At 46.1% G+C, this 15103-nt stretch overlaps 1 protein-coding gene across 2 annotated transcripts in view; it reads left to right on the top strand.

Moving 5' to 3' along the window:
* The window catches only part of spock1 (SPARC (osteonectin), cwcv and kazal like domains proteoglycan 1), a 354130-nt gene that overhangs the window by 136275 nt on the left and 202752 nt on the right, over positions 1 to 15103 (top strand). The window lies entirely within an intron of this gene.

The following is a 15103-nucleotide window of genomic DNA, read 5'->3' as shown; positions in this document are numbered from 1 at the left end:
CTGTTATCTCAGGTTCTCTCTCATCTCTCCATACCGTACTCTACTGTTATCTCAGGTTCTCTCTCATCCCTCCATACCGTACCCTACTGTTATCTCAGGTTCTCTCTCATCTCTCATCCCTCCATACCATACCCTACTGTTATCTCAGGTTTTCTCTCCTCTCTCATCCCTCCGTACCGTACCCTACTGTCATCTCAGGTTCTCTCTCCTCTCTCATCCTTCCATACCATACCCTACTGTTATCTCAGGTTCTCTCTTCTCTCTCATCCTTCCATACCATACCCTACTGTTATCTCAGGTTCTCTCTCCTCTCTCATCCCTCCGTACCGTACCCTACTGTTATCTCAGGTTCTCTCTCCTCTCTCATCTCTCCGTACCGTACCCTACTGTCATCTCGGGTTTTCTCTCATCCCTCCATACCATACCCTACTGTTATCTCAGGTTCTCTCTAATCTCTCCATACCGTACCCTACTGTTATCTCAGGTTCTCTCTCATCCCTCCATACCGTACCCTACTGTTATCTCAGGTTCTCTCTCATCCCTCCATACCATACCCTACTGTTATCTCAGGTTCTCTCTCATCTCTCCATACCATGCCCTACTGTTATCTCAGGTTCTCTCTCATCTCTCCATACCGTACTCTACTGTTATCTCAGGTTCTCTCTCATCCCTCCATATTGTACCCTACTGTTATCTCAGGTTCTCTCTCATCTCTCATCCCTCCATACCATACCCTACTGTTATCTCAGGTTCTCTCATCTCTCCATACCATACCCTACTGTTATCTCAGGTTCTCTCTTCTCTCTCATCCCTCCATACCGTACCTTACTGTTATCTCAGGTTCTCTCTCCTCTCTCATCCCTCCGTACTGTACCCTACTGTTATCTCAGGTTCTCTCTCCTCTCTCATCCCTCTGTACCATACCCTACTGTCATCTCGGGTTCTCTCTTCTCTCTCATCCTTCCATACCGTACCTTACTGTTATCTCAAGTTCTCTCTTCTCTCTCATCCTTCCATACCATACCCTACTGTTATCTCAGGTTCTCTCTCCTCTCTCATCCCTCCGTACCGTACCCTACTGTTATCTCAGGTTCTCTCTCCTCTCTCATCCCTCCGTACCGTACCCTACTGTCATCTCGGGTTCTCTCTCATCCCTCCATACCGTACCCTACTGTTATCTCAGGTTCTCTCTTCTCTCTCATCCCTCCATACAGTACCCTACTGTTATCTCAGGTTCTCTCTCATCTCTCCATACCATACCCTACTGTTATCTCAGGTTCTCTCTTCTCTCTCATCCCTCCATACCATACCCTACTGTTATCTCAGGTTCTCTCTTCTCTCTCATCCCACCATACAGTACCCTACTGTTATCTCAGGTTCTCTCTCATCTCTCCATACCATACCCTACTGTTATCTCAGGTACTCTCTCATCTCTCCATACCGTACCCTACTGTTATCTCAGGTTCTCTCTCATCCCTCCATACCGTACCCTACTGTTATCTCAGGTTCTCTCTCATCTCTCCATACCGTACCCTACTGTTATCTCAGGTTCTCTCTCATCCCTCCATACCGTACCCTACTGTTATCTCAGGTTCTCTCTCATCTCTCATCCCTCCATACCATACCCTGCTGTTATCTCAGGTTCTCTCTCATCTCTCCATACCATACCCTACTGTTATCTCAGGTTCTCTCTCATCTCTCCATACCATACCCTACTGTTATCTCATGTTCTCTCTTCTCTCTCATCCCTCCATACAGTACCCTACTGTTATCTCAGGTTCTCTCTCATCTCTCCATACCATACCCTACTGTTATCTCAGGTTCTCTCTTTTCTCTCATCCCTCCATACAGTACCCTACTGTTATCTCAGCTTCTCTCTCATCTCTCCATACCATACCCTACTGTTATCTCAGGTTCTCTCTCATCTCTCCATACCGTACCCTACTGTTATCTCAGGTTCTCTCTCATCTCTCATCCCTCCATACCATACCCTGCTGTTATCTCAGGTTCTCTCTCATCCCTCCATACCGTACCCTACTGTTATCTCAGGTTCTCTCTCATCTCTCATCCCTCCATACCATACCCTGCTGTTATCTCAGGTTCTCTCTCATCTCTCCATACCATACCCTACTGTTATCTCAGGTTCTCTCTCATCCCTCCATACCGTACCCTACTGTTATCTCAGGTTCTCTCTCATCCCTCCATACCGTACCCTACTGTTATCTCAGGTTCTCTCTCATCCCTCCATACCATACCCTACTGTTATCTCAGGTTCTCTCTCATCTCTCATCCCTCCATACCATACCCTGCTGTTATCTCAGGTTCTTTCTCATCTCTCCATACCGTACCCTACTGTTATCTCAGGTTCTTTCTCATCCCTCCATACCGTACCCTACTGTTATCTCAGGTTCTCTCTCATCCCTCCATACCGTACCCTACTGTTATCTCAGGTTCTCTCTCATCCCTCCATACCATACCCTACTGTTATCTCAGGTTCTCTCTCATCTCTCATCCCTCCATACCATACCCTACTGTTATCTCAGGTTCCCTCTTATCTCTCCATACCATACCCTACTGTTATCTCAGGCTCTCTCATCTCTCCATACCATACCCTACTGTTATCTCAGGTTCTCTCTCATCTCTCCATACCGTACCCTACTGTTATCTCAGGTTCTCTCTCATCTCTCCATACCATACCCTACTGTTATCTCAGGCACTCTCATCTCTCCATACCGTACCCTACTGTTATCTCAAGTTCTCTCTCATCCTTCCCTACCGTACCCTACTGTTATCTCAGGTTCTCTCTCATCCCTCCATACCGTACCCTACTGTTATCTCAGGTTCTCTCTCATCTCTCCATACCGTACCCTACTGTTATCTCAGGTTCTCTCTCATCCCTCCATACCGTACCCTACTGTTATCTCAGGTTCTCTCTCATCCCTCCATACCATACCCTGCTGTTATCTCAGGTTCTCTCTCATCTCTCCATACCATACCCTACTGTTATCTCAGGTTCTCTCTCATCTCTCCATACCATACCCTACTGTTATCTCAGGTTCTCTCTTCTCTCTCATCCCTCCATACAGTACCCTACTGTTATCTCAGGTTCTCTCTCATCTCTCCATACCATACCCTACTGTTATCTCAGGTTCTCTCTTTTCTCTCATCCCTCCATACAGTACCCTACTGTTATCTCAGGTTCTCTCTCATCTCTCCATACCATACCCTACTGTTATCTCAGGTTCTCTCTCATCTCTCCATACCGTACCCTACTGTTATCTCAGGTTCTCTCTCATCTCTCATCCCTCCATACCATACCCTGCTGTTATCTCAGGTTCTCTCTCATCCCTCCATACCGTACCCTACTGTTATCTCAGGTTCTCTCTCATCTCTCATCCCTCCATACCATACCCTGCTGTTATCTCAGGTTCTCTCTCATCTCTCCATACCATACCCTACTGTTATCTCAGGTTCTCTCTCATCTCTCCATACCGTACCCTACTGTTATCTCAGGTTCTCTCTCATCCCTCCATACCGTACCCTACTGTTATCTCAGGTTCTCTCTCATCCCTCCATACCGTACCCTACTGTTATCTCAGGTTCTCTCTCATCCCTCCATACCATACCCTACTGTTATCTCAGGTTCTCTCTCATCTCTCATCCCTCCATACCATACCCTACTGTTATCTCAGGTTCCCTCTTATCTCTCCATACCATACCCTACTGTTATCTCAGGTTCTCTCTCATCTCTCATCCCTCCATACCATACCCTACTGTTATCTCAGGTTCCCTCTTATCTCTCCATACCATACCCTACTGTTATCTCAGGTTCTCTCTCATCTCTCCATACCGTACCCTACTGTTATCTCAGGTTCTCTCTCATCTCTCCATACCATACCCTACTGTTATCTCAGGCTCTCTCATCTCTCCATACCGTACCCTACTGTTATCTCAAGTTCTCTCTCATCCTTCCCTACCGTACCCTACTGTTATCTCAGGTTCTCTCTCATCTCTCCATACCGTACCCTACTGTTATCTCAGGTTCTCTCTCATCCCTCCATACCGTACCCTACTGTTATCTCAGGTTCTCTCTCATCCCTCCATACCATACCCTGCTGTTATCTCAGGTTCTCTCTCATCTCTCCATACCATACCCTACTGTTATCTCAGGTTCTCTCTCATCTCTCCATACCATACCCTACTGTTATCTCAGGTTCTCTCTTCTCTCTCATCCCTCCATACAGTACCCTACTGTTATCTCAGGTTCTCTCTCATCTCTCCATACCATACCCTACTGTTATCTCAGGTTCTCTCTTTTCTCTCATCCCTCCATACAGTACCCTACTGTTATCTCAGGTTCTCTCTCATCTCTCCATACCATACCCTACTGTTATCTCAGGTTCTCTCTCATCTCTCCATACCGTACCCTACTGTTATCTCAGGTTCTCTCTCATCTCTCATCCCTCCATATCATACCCTGCTGTTATCTCAGGTTCTCTCTCATCCCTCCATACCGTACCCTACTGTTATCTCAGGTTCTCTCTCATCTCTCATCCCTCCATACCATACCCTGCTGTTATCTCAGGTTCTCTCTCATCTCTCCATACCATACCCTACTGTTATCTCAGGTTCTCTCTCATCTCTCCATACCGTACCCTACTGTTATATCAGGTTCTCTCTCATCCCTCCATACCGTACCCTACTGTTATCTCAGGTTCTCTCTCATCCCTCCATACCGTACCCTACTGTTATCTCAGGTTCTCTCTCATCCCTCCATACCATACCCTACTGTTATCTCAGGTTCTCTCTCATCTCTCATCCCTCCATACCATACCCTACTGTTATCTCAGGTTCCCTCTTATCTCTCCATACCATACCCTACTGTTATCTCAGGTTCTCTCTCATCTCTCCATACCGTACCCTACTGTTATCTCAGCTTCTCTCACATCTCTCCATACCATACCCTACTGTTATCTCAGGCTCTCTCATCTCTCCATACCGTACCCTACTGTTATCTCAAGTTCTCTCTCATCCTTCCCTACCGTACCCTACTGTTATCTCAGGTTCTCTCTCATCCTTCCACACCGTACCCTACTGTTATCTCAGGTTCTCTCTCATCCTTCCATACCGTACCCTACTGTTATCTCAGGTTCTCTCTCCTCTCTCATCCCTCCATACCATACCCTACTGTTATCTCAGGTGCTCTCTCCTCTCTCATCCCTCCATACCGTACCCTACTGTTATCTCAGGTTCTCTCTTCTCTCTCATCCCTCCATCTGCTTATATCACTGGCTTTGCTCTCCTCTGCTTTTGTCACCTCCCTGTCTCTCTACCTCTCTCTCTCTCTCTCTCTCTCTCTCTACCTCTCTCTACCTCTCTCTACCTCTCTCTCTCTCTCTCTCTCTCTCTCTCTCTCTCTCTCTCTCTCTCTCTCTCTCTCTCTCTACCTCTCTCTACCTCTCTCTCTCTAAATTCAATTCAATTTCAATTTTAATTTAAGGACTTTATTGGCATGGGACACGTGTTTACATTGCCAAGGCGAGTGAAATAGATAACAAACTAAAGTGAAATGGACAGTAAATATTATACTCACAAAAGTTCCAAAATAATTTAATTTTATGTGCAAGTAGTTAAAGTACAAAAGGGAACATAAATAAACATAAATATGGGTTATATTTACAATAGTGTTTGTTCTTCACTGGTTGCAATTTTCTTGCGGCAACAGGTCTCCCTCTCTCTCTCTCTCTCTCTCTCTCTCTCTCTCTCTCTCTCCCCCTCTCTGACTCTCTCCCTCTCTCTTTCTCTCTCTCTCTCTTTCTCTCTCTCTCTCTCTCTCTCTCTCTCTCTCTCCTTCTCTCTTAGATGTCATGGTCTGGAGAGTAGAGGAGAATGTCCTTGATACAGAGAGGGAAGAGAACAGAAATGTACTTCTCTCCTAACTCAACCAGTATATTTAAGACAGACAGAGAAGTTTTTTAGTTTGTGTGTCTGATCATGCGTGCATCAGTTGGGCACAGTGCCTGTTCCTGAGGTGCACCCCCTGGGAAGAGGGGATGAATGGTGGGTAAAGGGATTGGAAGAGGGGGCCGATTGAGAGAGAGCAGAGGAAGGTGAAGTAGGGAAGGAAGGAGTGAGGCACTGCTCCAGGCCCATAAATAAAGCAGGAATTAAATGTATAATTCATTTTGCTCACAGTGAGGGGGCAGATCAGCAGCAAAGTCCCCTGATTATGACATCGTAGGTTAAGATGACAGGCACCACTGTAGCCTACCGGTAGTACTAACAGTGTGCTTAGGCACACACACACATTCACACACTCATCTTTAAAAGGAGATAATTCATCATTCAACAGCATCCACTTTAGATCCTAGGCAATCAAACTAAGCCTGTTCCCATTCAATTCCCACTCCAAATTCTTTATATTCTCACTCTATTCCAATATAACTCCCAGTATTCCCTGGTGAGCGAGTGCTTCAGGAGCGATGGGAGTGAGATCTCAATTCCATGACTCAGTGCTCCGGAGAAATCACAGCCTGTTTTCAGTGGTGAGAGATAGACAGACAGGTGGAAGGGTAGACAGACAGGTGGATGGGTAGACAGACAAGTGGATGGGTAGACAGACAGGTGGATTAATAGACAGACAGAAAGGCTGGCAGGCAAATATACAGACAGACAGACTGACAGACAGATGGATGGGTACAACAGAGGAAACAGGCGGACTGGTAGACAGGCAGACAGAAAGGCGGGCAGAGAGAGACAGACAGACAGACAGACAAACAGGCAAAGGGGGAAGATCGGGAGTTGTCAGAACGGAATAAAATAATCGATTTTCACACACACGCAAACCCCCCCCCCCACCCCCCCACGCACACATAATCGCACACACACACACAACCTCCCCCCACACACACACACAATCGCATGCACATAATTGCACGCACACAATCGCACACACTCAATCGCACACACAACAATGCACAGGGGCGCACGTACACATCCAATCGCACACACAGGGACAAAGAGGGATGCATGCTCACAGACACACACAACGCATAAACACATACGTACACATGTAATTGCACACATAGGGACACACAAGGACACATATGGATGCATAAACACACACACCACTGAGCGTATTCCTGACTGTGGGCTGTGTATTCTGCGGTGGTTTTGGAGGAGAGGAAGAGTATTGAAGCATTTCCTGGCATTCCTGGCATCTGTGGCGGTGTGCCGCTGCATGTTTTGTTTTCCTCTTTCTTAGAGAGACATGAATAGAGAGAGTGAGTGTGTGAGAGAGAGAAGGAAGCTGAGAGAGAGTCATGTTCCAGTAGCTGAGAGAGAAAGTGAGAGAGAGAGAGAGAGAGAAATGTTCCTGTAGCTGAGAGAGAAAGTGTGAGAGAGAGAGTCATGTTCCAGTAGCTGCGAGAGAGAGAGAGAGAGTCATGTTCCAGTAGCTGAGAGAGAGAGAGTCATGTTCCAGTAGCTGAAAGAGAGAGAGAGAGAGTCATGTTCCAGTAGCTGAAAAAGAGAGAGTCATGTTCCAGTAGCTTAAAGAGAGAGAGAGAGAGAGAGAGAGAGAGAGAGTCATGTTCCAGTAGCTGAAAGAGAGAGAGAGAGTCATGTTCCAGTAGCTGAGAGAGAGTCATGTTCCAGTAGCTGAGAGAGAGAGAGAGAGAGAGAGAGAGAGAGTCATGTTCCAGTAGCTGAGAGAGAGAGAGAGTCATGTTCCAGTAGCTGAAAGAGAGAGAGAGGGAGTCATGTTCCAGTAGCTGAGAGAGAGAGAGCGAGAGAGAGAGAGTCATGTTCCAGTAGCTGAAAGAGAGAGAGAGTCATGTTCCAGTAGCTGAGAGAAAGAGTCATGTTCCAGTAACTGAGAGAGAGAGAGTCATGTTCCAGTAATTGAGAGAGAGAGTCATGTTCCAGTAACTGAGAGAGAGAGAGAGTCATGTTCCAGTAACTGAGAGAGAGAGAGAGTCATGTTCCAGTAGCTGAGAGAGAGAGAGAGTCATGTTCCAGTAACTGAGAGAGAGAGTCATGTTCCAGTAACTGAGAGAGAGAGTCATGTTCCAGTAACTGAGAGAGAGAGTCATGTTCCAGTAACTGAGAGAGAGAGTCATGTTCCAGTAACTGAGAGAGAGAGAGAGAGTCATGTTCCAGTAGCTGAGAGAGAGAGAGAGTCATGTTCCAGTAACTGAGAGAGATCATGTTCCAGTAACTGAGAGAGAGAGAGAGAGAGTCATGTTCCAGTAACTGAGAGAGAGAGTCATGTTCCAGTAACTGAGAGAGAGAGTTATGTTCCAGTAACTGAGAGAGAGAGTCATGTTCCAGTAACAGAGAGAGAGAGAGAGTCATGTTCCATTAGCTGAGAGAGAGAGAGAGTGTCATGTTCCAGTAGCTGAGAGAGAGAGAGAGAGTCATGTTCAAGTAGCTGAAAGAGAGAGAGAGAGTCATGTTCCAGTAGCTGAAAGAGAGAGAGAGAGAGAGAGAGAGAGAGTCATATTCCAGTAGCTGAAAGAGAGAGAGAGTCATGTTCCATTAACTGAGAGAGAGAGTCATGTTCCAGTAACTGAGAGAGAGAGTCATGTTCCAGTAACTGAGAGAGAGAGAGTCATGTTCCAGTAACTGAGAGAGAGAGAGTCATGTTCCAGTAACTGAAAGAGAGAGAGAGAGAGTCATGTTCCAGTAGCTGAGAGAGAGTCATGTTCCAGTAGCTGAAAGAGAGAGAGAGAGTCATGTTCCAGTAGCTGAGAGAGAGTCATGTTCCAGTAGCTGAGAGAGAGAGAGAGAGAGAGAGAGAGAGAGAGAGTCATGTTCCAGTAGCTGAGAGAGAGAGCGAGTCATGTTCCAGTAGCTGAAAGAGAGAGAGAGGGAGTCATGTTCCAGTAGCTGAGAGAGAGTCATGTTCCAGTAGCTGAAAGAGAGAGAGAGAGTCATGTTCCAGTAGCTGAGAGAGAGTCATGTTCCAGTAGCTGAGAGAGAGAGAGAGAGAGAGAGAGAGAGAGTCATGTTCCAGTAGCTGAGAGAGAGAGAGTCATGTTCCAGTAGCTGAAAGAGAGAGAGAGGGAGTCATGTTCCAGTAGCTGAGAGAGAGTCATGTTCCATTAGCTGAGAGAGAGAGAGACAGTCATGTTCCAGTAGCTGAGAGAGAGAGAGCGAGAGAGAGAGAGTCATGTTCCAGTAGCTGAAAGAGAGAGAGAGTCATGTTCCAGTAGCTGAGAGAAAGAGTCATGTTCCAGTAACTGAGAGAGAGAGTCATGTTCCCAGTAACTGAGAGAGAGAGAGAGTCATGTTCCAGTAGCTGAGAGAGAGAGAGAGTCATGTTCCAGTAACTGAGAGAGAGAGTCATGTTCCAGTAACTGAGAGTGAGAGTCATGTTCCAGTAACTGAGAGAGAGAGTCATGTTCCAGTAACTGAGAGAGAGAGTCATGTTCCAGTAACTGAGAGAGAGAGAGAGTCATGTTCCAGTAGCTGAGAGAGAGAGAGAGTCATGTTCCAGTAACTGAGAGAGAGTCATTTCCAGTAACTGAGAGAGAGAGAGAGAGAGTCATGTTCCAGTAACTGAGAGAGAGAGTCATGTTCCAGTAACTGAGAGAGAGAGTTATGTTCCAGTAACTGAGAGAGAGAGTCATGTTCCAGTAACTGAGAGAGAGAGTCATGTTCCAGTAACTGAAAGAGAGAGAGAGAGAGTCATGTTCCAGTAGCTGAGAGAGAGTCATGTTCCAGTAGCTGAAAGAGAGAGAGAGAGTCATGTTCCAGTAGCTGAAAGAGAGAGAGAGAGTCATGTTCCAGTAGCTGAGAGAGAGAGAGAGAGTCATGTTCCAGTAGCTGAGAGAGAGAGAGAGAGTCATGTTCCAGTAGCTGAAAGAGAGAGAGGGGGAGTCATGTTCCAGTAGCTGAGAGAGAGAGTCATGTTCCAGTAGATGAAAGAGAGAGAGTCATGTTCCATTAGCTGAGAGAGAGAGAGAGAGAGAGAGTCATGTTCCAGTAGCTGAAAGAGAGAGAGAGTCATGTTCCAGTAGCTGAGAGAGAGAGTTATGTTCCAGTAACTGAGAGAGAGAGAATCATGTTCCAGTAACAGAGAGAGAGAGTCATGTTCCAGTAACTGAGAGAGAGAGAGTCATGTTCCAGTAACTGAGAGAGAGAGAGAGAGAGTCATGTTCCAGTAGCTGAGTGAGAGTCATGTTCCAGTAGCTGAGAGAGAGTCATGTTCCAGTAGCTGAGAGAGAGAGAGTCATGTTCCATTAGCTGAAAGAGAGAGAGAGTCATGTTCCAGTAACAGAGAGAGAGAGAGTCATGTTCCATTAGCTGAGAGAGAGAGAGAGTGTCATGTTCCAGTAGCTGAGAGAGAGAGAGAGAGAGAGAGAGAGAGAGAGAGAGAGAGAGAGAGAGAGAGAGAGAGAGAGAGAGAGAGAGATTCATGTTCCAGTAGCGGAAAGAGAGAGAGAGAGTCATGTTCCAGTAGCTGAGAGAGAGTCATGTTCCAGTAGCTGAGAGAGAGAGAGAGAGTCATGTTCCAGTAGCTGAAAGAGAGAGAGAGAGTCATGTTCCAGTAGCTGAGAGAGAGAGAGTCATGTTCCAGTAGCTGAAAGAGAGAGAGAGGGAGTCATGTTCCAGTAGCTGAGAGAGAGAGTCATGTTCCAGTAGCTGAAAGAGAGAGAGTCATGTTCCATTAGCTGAGAGAGAGAGAGAGAGTCATGTTCCAGTAGCTGAAAGAGAGAGAGAGTCATGTTCCAGTAACTGAGAGAGAGAGAGTCATGTTCCAGTAACTGAGAGAGAGATTCATGTTCCATTAGCTGAGAGAGAGAGTCATGTTCCAGTAACAGAGAGAAAGAGTCATGTTCCAGTAACAGAGAGAGAGAGTCATGTTCCAGTAACTGAGAGAGAGAGAGTCATGTCCCAGTAACTGAGAGAGAGAGAGAGTCATGTTCCAGTAACTGAGAGAGAGAGAGTCATGTTCCAGTAGCTGAGAGAGAGAGAGTCATGTTCCAGTAACTGAGAGAGAGAGAGTCATGTTCCAGTAGCTGAGAGAGAGAGAGTCATGTTCCAGTAGCTGAAAGAGAGAGAGAGAGAGAGAGTCATGTTCCAGTAGCTGAAAAAGAGAGAGTCATGTTCCAGTAGCTTAAAGAGAGAGAGAGAGAGAGAGAGAGAGAGAGAGTCATGTTCCAGTAGCTGAAAGAGAGAGAGAGAGTCATGTTCCAGTAGCTGAGAGAGAGTCATGTTCCAGTAGCTGAGAGAGAGAGAGAGAGAGAGAGTCATGTTCCAGTAGCTGAGAGAGAGAGAGAGTCATGTTCCAGTAGCTGAAAGAGAGAGAGAGGGAGTCATGTTCCAGTAGCTGAGAGAGAGAGAGCGAGAGAGAGAGAGTCATGTCCAGTAGCTGAAAGAGAGAGAGAGTCATGTTCCAGTAGCTGAGAGAAAGAGTCATGTTCCAGTAACTGAGAGAGAGAGAGTCATGTTCCAGTAATTGAGAGAGAGAGTCATGTTCCAGTAACTGAGAGAGAGAGAGAGTCATGTTCCAGTAACTGAGAGAGAGAGAGAGTCATGTTCCAGTAGCTGAGAGAGAGAGAGAGTCATGTTCCAGTAACTGAGAGAGAGAGTCATGTTCCAGTAACTGAGAGAGAGAGTCATGTTCCAGTAACTGAGAGAGAGAGTCATGTTCCAGTAACTGAGAGAGAGAGTCATGTTCCAGTAACTGAGAGAGAGAGAGTCATGTTCCAGTAGCTGAGAGAGAGAGAGAGAGTCATGTTCCAGTAACTGAGAGAGATCATGTTCCAGTAACTGAGAGAGAGAGAGAGAGAGTCATGTTCCAGTAACTGAGAGAGAGAGTCATGTTCCAGTAACTGAGAGAGAGAGTTATGTTCCAGTAACTGAGAGAGAGAGTCATGTTCCAGTAACAGAGAGAGAGAGAGAGTCATGTTCCATTAGCTGAGAGAGAGAGAGAGTGTCATGTTCCAGTAGCTGAGAGAGAGAGAGAGAGTCATGTTCAAGTAGCTGAAAGAGAGAGAGAGAGTCATGTTCCAGTAGCTGAAAGAGAGAGAGAGAGAGAGAGAGAGAGAGTCATATTCCAGTAGCTGAAAGAGAGAGAGAGTCATGTTCCATTAACTGAGAGAGAGAGTCATGTTCCAGTAACTGAGAGAGAGAGTCATGTTCCAGTAACTGAGAGAGAGAGAGTCATGTTCCAGTAACTGAGAGAGAGAGAGTCATGTTCCAGTAACTGAAAGAGAGAGAGAGAGAGTCATGTTCCAGTAGCTGAGAGAGAGTCATGTTCCAGTAGCTGAAAGAGAGAGAGAGAGTCATGTTCCAGTAGCTGAGAGAGAGTCATGTTCCAGTAGCTGAGAGAGAGAGAGAGAGAGAGAGAGAGAGAGTCATGTTCCAGTAGCTGAGAGAGAGAGCGAGTCATGTTCCAGTAGCTGAAAGAGAGAGAGAGGGAGTCATGTTCCAGTAGCTGAGAGAGAGTCATGTTCCAGTAGCTGAAAGAGAGAGAGAGAGTCATGTTCCAGTAGCTGAGAGAGAGTCATGTTCCAGTAGCTGAGAGAGAGAGAGAGAGAGAGAGAGAGAGAGAGTCATGTTCCAGTAGCTGAGAGAGAGAGAGTCATGTTCCAGTAGCTGAAAGAGAGAGAGAGGGAGTCATGTTCCAGTAGCTGAGAGAGAGTCATGTTCCATTAGCTGAGAGAGAGAGAGACAGTCATGTTCCAGTAGCTGAGAGAGAGAGAGCGAGAGAGAGAGAGTCATGTTCCAGTAGCTGAAAGAGAGAGAGAGTCATGTTCCAGTAGCTGAGAGAAAGAGTCATGTTCCAGTAACTGAGAGAGAGAGTCATGTTCCAGTAACTGAGAGAGAGAGAGAGTCATGTTCCAGTAGCTGAGAGAGAGAGAGAGTCATGTTCCAGTAACTGAGAGAGAGAGTCATGTTCCAGTAACTGAGAGTGAGAGTCATGTTCCAGTAACTGAGAGAGAGAGTCATGTTCCAGTAACTGAGAGAGAGAGTCATGTTCCAGTAACTGAGAGAGAGAGAGAGTCATGTTCCAGTAGCTGAGAGAGAGAGAGAGTCATGTTCCAGTAACTGAGAGAGAGTCATTTCCAGTAACTGAGAGAGAGAGAGAGAGAGTCATGTTCCAGTAACTGAGAGAGAGAGTCATGTTCCAGTAACTGAGAGAGAGAGTTATGTTCCAGTAACTGAGAGAGAGAGTCATGTTCCAGTAACTGAGAGAGAGAGTCATGTTCCAGTAACTGAAAGAGAGAGAGAGAGAGTCATGTTCCAGTAGCTGAGAGAGAGTCATGTTCCAGTAGCTGAAAGAGAGAGAGAGAGTCATGTTCCAGTAGCTGAAAGAGAGAGAGAGAGTCATGTTCCAGTAGCTGAGAGAGAGAGAGAGAGTCATGTTCCAGTAGCTGAGAGAGAGAGAGAGAGTCATGTTCCAGTAGCTGAAAGAGAGAGAGGGGGAGTCATGTTCCAGTAGCTGAGAGAGAGAGTCATGTTCCAGTAGATGAAAGAGAGAGAGTCATGTTCCATTAGCTGAGAGAGAGAGAGAGAGAGAGAGAGTCATGTTCCAGTAGCTGAAAGAGAGAGAGAGTCATGTTCCAGTAGCTGAGAGAGAGAGTTATGTTCCAGTAACTGAGAGAGAGAGAATCATGTTCCAGTAACAGAGAGAGAGAGTCATGTTCCAGTAACTGAGAGAGAGAGAGTCATGTTCCAGTAACTGAGAGAGAGAGAGAGAGAGTCATGTTCCAGTAGCTGAGTGAGAGTCATGTTCCAGTAGCTGAGAGAGAGTCATGTTCCAGTAGCTGAGAGAGAGAGAGTCATGTTCCATTAGCTGAAAGAGAGAGAGAGTCATGTTCCAGTAACAGAGAGAGAGAGAGTCATGTTCCATTAGCTGAGAGAGAGAGAGAGTGTCATGTTCCAGTAGCTGAGAGAGAGAGAGAGAGAGAGAGAGAGAGAGAGAGAGAGAGAGAGAGAGAGAGAGAGAGAGATTCATGTTCCAGTAGCGGAAAGAGAGAGAGAGAGTCATGTTCCAGTAGCTGAGAGAGAGTCATGTTCCAGTAGCTGAGAGAGAGAGAGAGAGTCATGTTCCAGTAGCTGAAAGAGAGAGAGAGAGTCATGTTCCAGTAGCTGAGAGAGAGAGAGTCATGTTCCAGTAGCTGAAAGAGAGAGAGAGGGAGTCATGTTCCAGTAGCTGAGAGAGAGAGTCATGTTCCAGTAGCTGAAAGAGAGAGAGTCATGTTCCATTAGCTGAGAGAGAGAGAGAGAGTCATGTTCCAGTAGCTGAAAGAGAGAGAGAGTCATGTTCCAGTAACTGAGAGAGAGAGAGTCATGTTCCAGTAACTGAGAGAGAGATTCATGTTCCATTAGCTGAGAGAGAGAGTCATGTTCCAGTAACAGAGAGAAAGAGTCATGTTCCAGTAACAGAGAGAGAGAGTCATGTTCCAGTAACTGAGAGAGAGAGAGTCATGTCCCAGTAACTGAGAGAGAGAGAGAGTCATGTTCCAGTAACTGAGAGAGAGAGAGTCATGTTCCAGTAGCTGAGAGAGAGAGAGTCATGTTCCAGTAACTGAGAGAGAGAGAGTCATGTTCCAGTAACTGAGAGAGAGAGAGTCATGTTCCAGTAACAGAGAGAGAGAGAGTCATGTTCCAGTAACAGAGAGAGAGAGTCATGTTCCAGTAACTGAGAGAGAGAGAGAGTCATGTTCCAGTAACTGAGAGAGAGAGAGTCATGTTCCAGTAACTGAGAGAGAGAGAGAGAGTCATGTTCCAGTAACTGAGAGAGAGAGAGTCATGTTCCAGTAACTGAGAGAGAGAGAGTCATGTTCCAGTAACTGATAGAGAGAGAGTCATGTTCCAGTAACAGAGAGAGAGAGAGTCATGTTCCAGTAACAGAGAGAGAGAGTCATGTTCCAGTAACTGAGAGAGAGAGAGAGTCATGTTCCAGTAACTGAGAGAGAGAGAGTCATGTTCCAGTAACTGAGAGAGAGAGTCATGTTCCAGTAACAGAGAGAGAGAGTCATGTTCCAGTAACAGTGTAGTAAACAGTGCAGAGAGATTAATTGAAACCTTGAACTCAAATGAAACGATGAACTCTATACAGTTTTTCAATAACTCACAGTACCAAAAC

The sequence above is a fragment of the Oncorhynchus kisutch genome, linkage group LG15, assembly GCF_002021735.2.
Source record: "Oncorhynchus kisutch isolate 150728-3 linkage group LG15, Okis_V2, whole genome shotgun sequence".
Lineage (NCBI taxonomy): Eukaryota > Metazoa > Chordata > Actinopteri > Salmoniformes > Salmonidae > Oncorhynchus > Oncorhynchus kisutch.
Note: the sequence above shows the minus strand (reverse complement) of the source record. Positions and strands in the feature narration are given on the sequence as shown.